We start from the raw sequence: 9,937 nt of genomic DNA, 5'->3' as shown, positions 1-9,937 counted from the left end.
CCTTGCTTGACATGATTCAGTCAGAGGAGCTTGCCTGGTCTTGCTACAGGCGTTCCGGACATTTTTGCCCCAAGGTGTTTGCTTGGTCCCCGTGCTAGGCTCTGTTTCTCCATTGGGGAACCAGCAGCTGGGAGCCCCAGCCACACCAGGATAAAGCTCACAGTTTAGATGAACCTGCCTTCATTAAGCATTGAAGCTAGGCCAGGCTTTTATTAGGTAAAAGGTAGGACAAAGTTCTCATTATGATGGCTCAAATAGCAGTGTCCTACATCAGTGACTTTATGCAAAAATATACTTTCTATGTCAGTGTCACAAAATATTACCTTATCAGTGTATTTCCTGTGACTGCACAAAGAAGTTGAAATGTTTTGCTTATTTATCCTTACTAATCTGCGCTTTCCAAAAAAAACTGAAACAAATGTTAAATGTTAATGGACACTGGTAAGGAAAATGTATTCATATTTTTGAAACCTCTCACAAAGCTAGAAGCCAGCCTTAGAAAGCAACCCTTTTGAAATTCCTTATAAAAAGAAAACAAGGTTCTTATTTGCTCTTCATGGATATCAAAGGAATTTTGTATGTGATTGAGAGCATCTGGCTCTAATTGTGATAAATAGCCTTAAGCATCTGACTTTAACAGTAGAAGATGAGAAATTCCACTTTGGGTACCACTTCATACACCTTTCAGTTGCAGAAGGAATCAGTATGCTGCTTGTATTTCAGCAACCAGCCCTAAAAAGTGAGAAACATAACAGAAGCAGAACATTACTGTAAGTATTGATTATACAACATATAACATGCTCTGTGTGGATCAGAATAGGAGATTAATACAGAAACTAGAGTCTCTTCTCATAACAAATTGACTTGGCCTTTATTTATTTTTTTTTTCAGTCTCGACATTATGAATGCAGAGTATTTTGAATATATTGACACTTATTTGTTAGCAGTATGAGCAGCACATGCAATGCTATGCGTGATTTAGTTTTCAGTTCACATGTGTTGCAAACCTACCACTTTAGATGATAGTATTTGTTTATAATTAAAGTATACAGAATCACAGAATCACAGAATTTCTAGGTTGGAAGAGACCTCAAGATCATCAAGTCCAACCTCTGACCTAACGCTACAGTCCCCACTAAACCATATCCCTAAGCTCTACATCTAAACGTCTTTTGCTAGTATTATAATTTACTGATTTGGATCTTTTTTTCACTTGATCCAGCAAATACTTCCTAATATCACCATATTGTAAAACAGTGGGTCAGTGTTAGCAGCTGAGAGAAAAGTAATGTGTTCCTTTTTCATAGAAATCATTAGCTAACCTTGACTGTGCCCTGAGAAGTCTCCCTTCTCTCCTAGCATTGCTTGGCTTTATATACTGCAGAGTTCTGAAATCTGTCATTTTCTGCTCGCTTCTACTGACATAGAGTTGGTTTATTCCATATTCCTGAAATTGTGTATGTTTGGGGAATTATATTTTAGAACTAGTATGGAGCATTGAGAGGAGGAAAAATAAAAAGATGTGCAAAATCAACTTTAATGACAGAGTGCCCTTTAAGATGAAGTCTTTCCTTTCAATTCAGTGTCCATTCATTTATATGGAGTGTGAGCAAATGGACAGGAAATAGCTTTTGGCCTGATGAGAACTGGGAGGATGTTTCTGTACAAGAATACTTTGTATGCTGTACATCTAGACAGTTTTCATTGCACTGGCTGGAAGAGGTATTAATGTTATTAGTGAAAAATGCTGAAGCTAAAGAAGATAGATCCTCACCTAAATGTTATAGCTCAAGCAGCTAAGACACCCAGTGAAGCTGTGATACAGTTTTAAAGTAAGGAGGGCGTAAAAAATGAGTTTGTAATCAGAAGATGCCACTACGTACAAATGGTTTTAGTAGCCCGGAATAATACCTGTGGCAAACATGTTCAGAGCTGGATTCTACAAATTATGGCATTCAGTATCTCTGATCCATCAAAGAGATTTTGCTATCATCCACGCCCCACTGATACAATGACTTACAGTCCTAATGTACACAGGAAAAGCTGAACAACACCAGAGGCTTTTTCACAGAGACCTGCAAAGCACTGGACTGTGTTAATGCCAGCTTCCAAGCCCCTTGCTTAATCTGCCCTTGCCTTATGATTTTAGAAAAAAGGCATGTGTTTATGCATAGACCAGAACACCCCAAGTAAGGCGTGGATGGAAATTGCAAAAAAAAATTTTAAAAATAAAAAAATAAAATAAAATGAGGGCTGACTGCATACTAAATTATTGAAGATTCAAATCACAGCAAAATCATTTAAACAAAAGCAACAAGATGTGTAACAGCTTTTTTTGCTGTTATTTAGTTTCATGTGGACTGTCCTTTGTGTTTACAGTCTACTGTTCAGACAACTCAAGGCCAATCTGTTTGTCCTTGTGGTATTTCAGATTTCACACCTCATGCTGTAAAACTTTCCAGGACCAGCTCTGTGCTTTGAAGTGTACAGTGTAAGGCAGTAAACATTAATGAGTCATAAATATATTTGGTAAAAAAAAAAAAAAAAAGTGCTTTACAGATTATATTTGCTTTAGTCTATGTTGATACTATTCATTTTCATGTAATTTCAAGAATGTGTAGGATGGCAGATTGCTTCATCAAGACTGCACAATCTTGAGCTATCAGACTTTATGGAAAACTTTTGTCTTAAAGGCTTAAAGTAAACAATTAGATATTGAAACAAATTATTGTGGCCATATGTTTTCTTGACCAGAATTGCCAGTAGGTTTTTGCTTCTACTTAACTGTGAATGAATTCCTATTCAAACTGCCAAAACAGCTAACAAATTCTGAAGAATATGACAGTTAAAAGTATGATGTCTAGGAGGTAGTGTTTTAATGAAGATAATGATCACCATCTTATGTTAACTAGTCTAACAAAAGTGGAGTGCACTTGTTTGCCCTGGATACCAGCTCTCGGTGTATAGGTACTGCACATGCAGTAACACTGAGCTGGTAAATGGAGATAACCTCTCATAGATATTAGCTGCACGTACTTGCCTGTCCCAATGCATGTTTTCACAGACAGTGTGTGTACAGAGATGCACAGAGACACACACAGTGCAAAGCAGTGCTGCAGCAGTGGACAGGGCAGCAGATCAGGCAGAGAGGCACTGACTAGCAGGCCAAGCTCTTCCCTGGGGAAATTCCTCTTCTCCACCCTTTTGGGAGAGAATGGCTCTCCACTACCCCTGACAATACGCAGAGAGCATGGTTTTACCTGTGCTGCTGTGCAAACTGAAAGTGCAGGACAGGTCAAAATCACAGCCATACTGATTTCAGCATCTGTCGTTATGGCTGGCTGCCTCCTGCATGCTGGTGAGAGGTTTCTGTGTAGGCAAAGCCTCTGCACTAAGTTCCAAATTAAAGGTCATCCTGGGGCCTGAGTGTTTTCCTTCTTGCTGTTTTCTCATAGCTTGTAGTGGCAGTGACATCTTTCTCAGTTCATTCCACCAGTGCATTCCTATTCCTTCTGTTTTTCATGTCATCCCACTCTTACTCCTGAGCCCCTGGGTAATGTTAAACACTCTGCTTCCTGGCTTAATTGGTGTGGCCTCCTCACACTTATTTAAGGTTTCACTCCTGTGATTAGTCTTTGCAGGCTGTCTCGAGAGATTTTTGTAGACTTGCTGGGAAAGAGATTGGCCCTCTGTGTGGGTCCGCTTGCAGAACTATGCATTAAGTGCAAAGTCTTCATAGAAAGAAACAGCTTAATTATGACAATAGTGCATGATACTAGAAAATTTGAAAAATGCACAAATGCATATATACAAATATACATATTGAGGTTGGTGTATAAGAAGTGATTCTTCCTGTAACACTATACCAAGCACAAGAGATTTATTTTTTAATTACAGAGTAAAACATTCCAAAATTGTCTAATTGATGGATGGGAAGCTTTAGCAAAGCATTGAACATAAGGGAACCTGACATTAAATGTTTGGTATGTTGCCATGACATTTGCTGAATTTTATTTTTATGCAAAATTTAAACCATCAGTGCTGCTAAATTTGATTTTTAGAGGAATAATGCAAAATAATGGAAACAAAATAGAAAAGAATGCAACTCCTGTGAATATGGCAGATACTACATATTGTACTTCTAAAAGTGATCAGAAAAGATTTATTTTGTTTTGCTTTGAAATTCCTCTACATAAGAAGAGTGGAATGTTCTTTAAGAATTAGTGAGTTCCATTACAGAACAATACTTTAGTTTTCCTTCACTTTAAAGCTAAGCTTTTCAATATATTTACTTTCTTTATTCAATCTTTTCTCTTTGGGGAAGGGGAAAATAAATGACACTGATAGGTGTGAATATTTATATTAATTCCCAGGTTGCTGATGTTCAGCAGTCTTGATCTACCTATTTTGTTACATTGCATCTGTGATAAATTATTACTATCATTCGGTATTTGTCTTTGCAGATGCATCTTAGGTAAGCAAGATACATCTTTGGCTTTACCTGTATTAGGAAGACAACTTGTACTGGCTTTTGGTTTTATTCCAGATATGTCTTGAGTCTCTTGCAAGAGAGACTCTTGGGCACTGGAATATGTCACCCTCCTAAAGAATCCATATGGTCATGGGAAAAGTCCTTGCAAGAATAAACAGTGGGCAAGTAAAACAGGAGATGTGCATGGATTGTTTGGCAGTTTTCCTGGATGGGAATGTTGTCAAAAGGGCCAAACTTGTTTATCATGGGCATCTTATGATGTCTAATCCAATTCATCAAGGTCATTTGGTCCTTGGTCCTGGCACGTGATTCAGTCTAGCTCAGTTTAATTCCTTTCTTTTCTAGCCTTGAATTATCATTGTCACATCCCTTACATCCTTGAGTGTGAAGGCCATTGTACAAGCTCCTTTGATTTTATTTGTTTGTTTGTTTTGTTAAGAAATATTACTACAGTCTAGATAAAAAAATACATGAGTGAGTTTGAGAGGGTGACTTTGTCCTATCTTTATCCTGGTATTTTCAGGATTAAAATAAGACCCCACCTCATTCTCCCTTCCCACAGTATCTTATGCATGTAGAACCTCTCTATATAGTTGTAATTTAAAGACATACATCCAAAACTGCAGGGAACAGTGGCTAAGCTACGCAGTGCCTGCTGATGATTTGTAATTAATTAAAAAAAAAAAAAAGGCATTGGGAAGTATTCTCATAAAGATGGTAAACAAATCATTGATTCTTGCTGATCATTATATCAGTTATTATGACACCTGATCAGATTATGATATCAGATTATGATACCTGACCACTTATCCCAAGAACTTGATCAGAACTTAAAGAGGTAGTATTACCATTTACTACTTGCACAGTCATAGTATTCCTGCATTTTCTCTAAGGAATGTGGCTTATCATAAAGACTGAAAAAGATCATTTCATGTTTGTGACATGTTCACATTAGGGGGAAGAAAAGAAGAAATTGTAATGTTTTTGAAATAGTACATATTCACAATCCTAGTGCAAACAAAACCATTTTAATATGGACAGACCTATTGAAGCAAATAAATAAACAAACAAAAGAAATATTGTGATCAGTTAGGATTTTTTTTTTTTTTTTTTTAACTTCAGCTTGCCTTGCCATTTTTCTGTGAAAAGATGCTAACATTGTTAATCAGGTTAGATGACCTATGGCCTAAGGCTTTGAGCTGTAGTAGACACAGTAGGCCTCAGAAGACACTTAGACTATTTTTCTTCTGGTGAAGCTTCTTCCCAGAGGACTTTTAGTGTTGGGCAATTTTTTTATGTTGAACTACATTAAAACATTCTCCCCATCAGTCCACAAAAATGTAGGGGAACTTGGCTCGCCTCTTCTCAAGGGGAGATGGCCTCTGGGCAAAGGGTGAGATTCCTCCTAACAGGTGGTGTCCTCTCTGGAATAGCCAGGGGTACGCTGAGGCACTTTATTCTCCCCACAAAACTCTTCACAAACACAGGAATCTTAGCTCTTTGCTGACTCTTTATTTTAGAAAGTGATTATGTGGCATCTGTTGGGAAGACTGGATTTTACACTCTCCTTCCCTTCCTGCAACTCCCACTTCTTCTGTGCTTCCTCTCAGTACATAGCAGAAAAGAAAAGTTTTGCACCTTTGAGGGGGACAGGATTTCACCCAAACTCCCCTCTCAGAGTTTTCATCCCAAACTCTATTTGCACAGAGCCTGGTATTCTACAGTAGAAATTGTTGGAGATAAAGTTGCTTCTAGATACTCAGTAAAAGACGGAGACTTTCTCCATGAGAAATGTAGTTCTCAGGATATGGCTGAAGCACAACACTACATTCTTAATCCAAGTGAACCTTGTCTAAAATAGCTAACATGGATTAAACCACCAATAAATCAGTCTTTAATTCAGATTAGTAGCTCAAATTCTGCTACATTCAGATGCTCATTTGGCTGCCTTACGTTATTCCAGCAACACAAAGCAGCAAGTGAATATGGCCCAGCACATTTCTTGTGAAATCATGGATTTGTTTAATAATGTGCAGCCAGCTTGATTTACCCCTTTTAGAGTCACCTCAGTGAGATAGCAGTAAGCTGAAAAGGTTTGCAGCATGGCAGCTCTGAGAAGATTTTTGCCTAAGGGAGCATCACGTGTTACAGAAGTCATGAGAAAAAAACAAACCTTTGAATGTTTTATTCAGTTTGACTGCAATTCCAATAGTGATTACTGCAAAATATGCAAACCTAATATTTCTCCAGTTTTCTACAGGACTTGCTTTCTCAGTCCTTCTCCCTGTTTTACCTCACATTTTCAGTCTATCAATTCCCTCTTTCAGGTTGTGAAAAATCTCTCCAGAATAAGCACCCCATGGAGCCAATTATTTGCATGATTTGAAATGAGGAATTTGTCAAACGTAACCCTTTTTTTCCCATCCTTTAACAGACAAGCTCCCACAAATATATTTGCTGCTTAAAATTGCCTGTCAATGCAAAGAAAAGTCTTGTTAACAAGAACTACTGGAAGGAACCTTGTAATTTCTTTAGCATAACAAGCTTTGGGATGTTGAGGTTGTGTGCCATATGTACTTTGAGTTCTGGTGCAAGTTCTGTCTTATTCCTGAGTCAAGCGTTTCCCAGGACTTGCGCTCACATAGCAAATTTATTAGTGCAGTCCTATAAAAAGTGGTGTATGCAATAAAAATGACAATGCATAAAGACAGCTTACAGTAATATGGAATGAATTTATTGAATAAAAATATAATTTTCCATACTGTGCATTTTATAATTCAGCAGTTATAGAATATAAAATATATATTTTATATTATAAAATAGTTATAGAATATAGAATATATAAATCTTACTTTTATTGCATATACAGCAATAAAAGTAAGAACACGGATACCTTACTGAAATCAGAGCAAATTTGTCAACAATTTCAGTAAGAAGGTGTTGAGGCCTGGGACTAGTTCTTAAAGACTATTGAAACTGAGAAGGATGTGCCAAGATATGATGATTGCAGGTACTTGGCAAACAGAGTACATAATTTACTGACTGCAGAGTCTGAGATATACAAATTGTATTCACAAAAATGGAAGCTGATCTTTAGTCCATATAACATTTATACCTTTACAGGGAAGGGGTTTCAATTATCTTTTTTTTTTTTTTTTTTTTTTTTTTTTTTAAGATAAAGCTCAAGATAAATTTAAAAACAAACAAACAAACAAACAAACAAAAAAACCACACACACACCAAAAAACACTTCTGTTCAAGACCAGTCCATGTATTGCTTGTACACTGATTGCATTTTATGGACATATGATAAGCTGGACAGGCCACTTTTGTTTTAACTAACAATGTAGATATATTTGAACTTTTTGCAGTGATTTAAATTAATCAAGTTCTATAGTGCGCCATTAAATCTGCTAAAAAAAACCTGTATAAACAAACTATAGGATGCTGTTTGACCAGTTGTCAGAGTAGAGGTTTAGTTCCTCTGTTACTATTGTCAAAACATAAACTGCATAGTGTAATCTCTCAAGATAAATTAAACACATTCTATTTCAATTTAGATTAAAACCAAATCTTAATTATAAAGGATTTGTGGTATTAATTAGCCATAGAATGGTAAATACAGCAACAAGAATTTACTCTAGAAAGAGAAATACTGAATAAAGTCTAATACATTTTACACAGAAGTTTACAGACTGTAGAATTTGCCAGTGCAAAAGATCTCTTGTCCAATAGCATGTGATTCTTACTGAATCTTTGAAGGACAGGGGTTTTGGTCTTAAGTTTCACTTGCATGAACTAGTTTTCTGAACTTTAAAAGATACAAGATATAGAAAGGATAGCTGACATAGGGATGCTGACTGCATCTCAGAAGAACAATGCTTGGCACCTCCAGGAATGATTAATGAATTTACGGCAATATATTTCCTTATGAAACAAGAACTAGGTTTGTCTTTAGTGTAACTACAGGTTGTCATCCAGGAATCTAAAATTCCTTACTTAGTTATTTCATTTCAGGCTCTTGAATTAGCCGTTTTTAAGCCAGACCTGCAAAATATATTTACTTTGTTGCTTATCTTTGCTAAATGCATTAAAAATGAAATGTGCCTACTTGCCCAGCTGTCAAAATGGGAATTTCTATGAATAAAACATAAGTTATGTTTATCCTGGTACTTGGCTTCTCCTCTGAAATTGAGAGTTAGTATAATTAAGGATAGGGGCTGTTCTTTATCAGAACAAAACCAAATCAGGACAGAAGTATACAGACTTGTGATGTACACATGTACATCAGCAGTTGGCTTCAAATATCAAGTGATGGTTTAGAACTAGTCAGATAAAGGACAAGGTTCTTACTGAGTAACGCTCCTAGCATATTCAAGAGAATGTCCATACAGAAAGGTGCTGTATTAACTGCAATGTTTTACATTCCTTTTGGAAGGAAAGGGAGTTTTAAGAAAAGGTTACCCTACTTCAATCAATAACTAGAGAAGAATGTTTGTAACAGCTAGAGAAAACAACAACAACAACAAACTAACTTTGTGAATTTTTGGATAGTCCCATCTTCCTTCATTATAGAGATTCCTGAAATGACTTTAAACTCTGCAGGTTGGAACAGTATTCCAGGCATATTCTATTAAATCTAACTATTTTAATAATTCTTTCTATTACCAGGTATTTTAGGTCAGTAGGAAAATATGTGCTGTGAGGAGCCATGACCACAGTCTCTTCAATAAAGTTTCACTGGAAGAGTTTCCTTTGTGAACAGTTTGGCTTGAGCAAAGCAGAATTTATAGAGTTTTTATGTTGACTCCATAAGATTATGTGTAATGAAGTTACTTTCTCTACAATAAAATACCTGCTTGCTCATATACCTCTGTGTGAATGCCAAAAGCAGTTTCCCATTGTATAGAATACAGAACATGTGTAGTTCTGGTTAAATTGGATAAACTTTTATAAGCATTTCTTTAAATGACGATGTATTACTTAAGCCTCACTACTTTACACTTTTTAAAATAATTGTTTTTGCTCCTTATTTTTCTTGTGTGTATATATGTGTATATATATATATATTTTTTTTTTTTTTTGGGGGGGGGATAAAACACCTTAAAGAAAAGATCAAATAAAATGAAAAGGATGATAAAATGAGCATAACCTTTAAAATATTTGAACCAGAGAAATTCACACACACATCAAAGAACTCAGAATAATATACAATTTAAGTTGCCTGGTTCCCATAAAATGAATCACTTTGGATTAATTATAGGCAAGTTAAAGTAGATAAATACCTTGCTATGTGCTGATTTCCTCATTGGGTGCAATACACATTTCTCCATATTTATCTATACCATATATAGAGAAACGGATACGTCTGAAATTGCACATGCACACACAACATGTATTGTGTATATACAATACATGTGTATACACATATATATGTACAAATTG

The 9,937-nt window shown here is 36.1% G+C and overlaps 1 long non-coding RNA gene across 1 annotated transcript; it reads left to right on the top strand.

The window, feature by feature from the left end:
- Positions 1-640: 640 nt before the first annotated feature.
- LOC311435090 lies at positions 641-9,524 on the top strand. The gene is made up of 3 exons (XR_014691926.1): positions 641-770; positions 3,898-3,983; positions 9,164-9,524. It is a non-coding gene; the product is annotated as an uncharacterized lncRNA (long non-coding RNA).
- The last annotated feature ends 413 nt before the right edge of the window (positions 9,525-9,937 follow it).

The sequence above is a fragment of the Aythya ferina genome, assembly GCF_964211825.1.
Source record: "Aythya ferina genome assembly, chromosome: 3".
In the NCBI taxonomy this organism is placed as follows: Eukaryota; Metazoa; Chordata; class Aves; order Anseriformes; family Anatidae; genus Aythya; species Aythya ferina.
The sequence above is the reverse complement of the archived record's forward strand: the minus strand, read 5'-3'. Positions and strand labels throughout refer to the sequence as shown.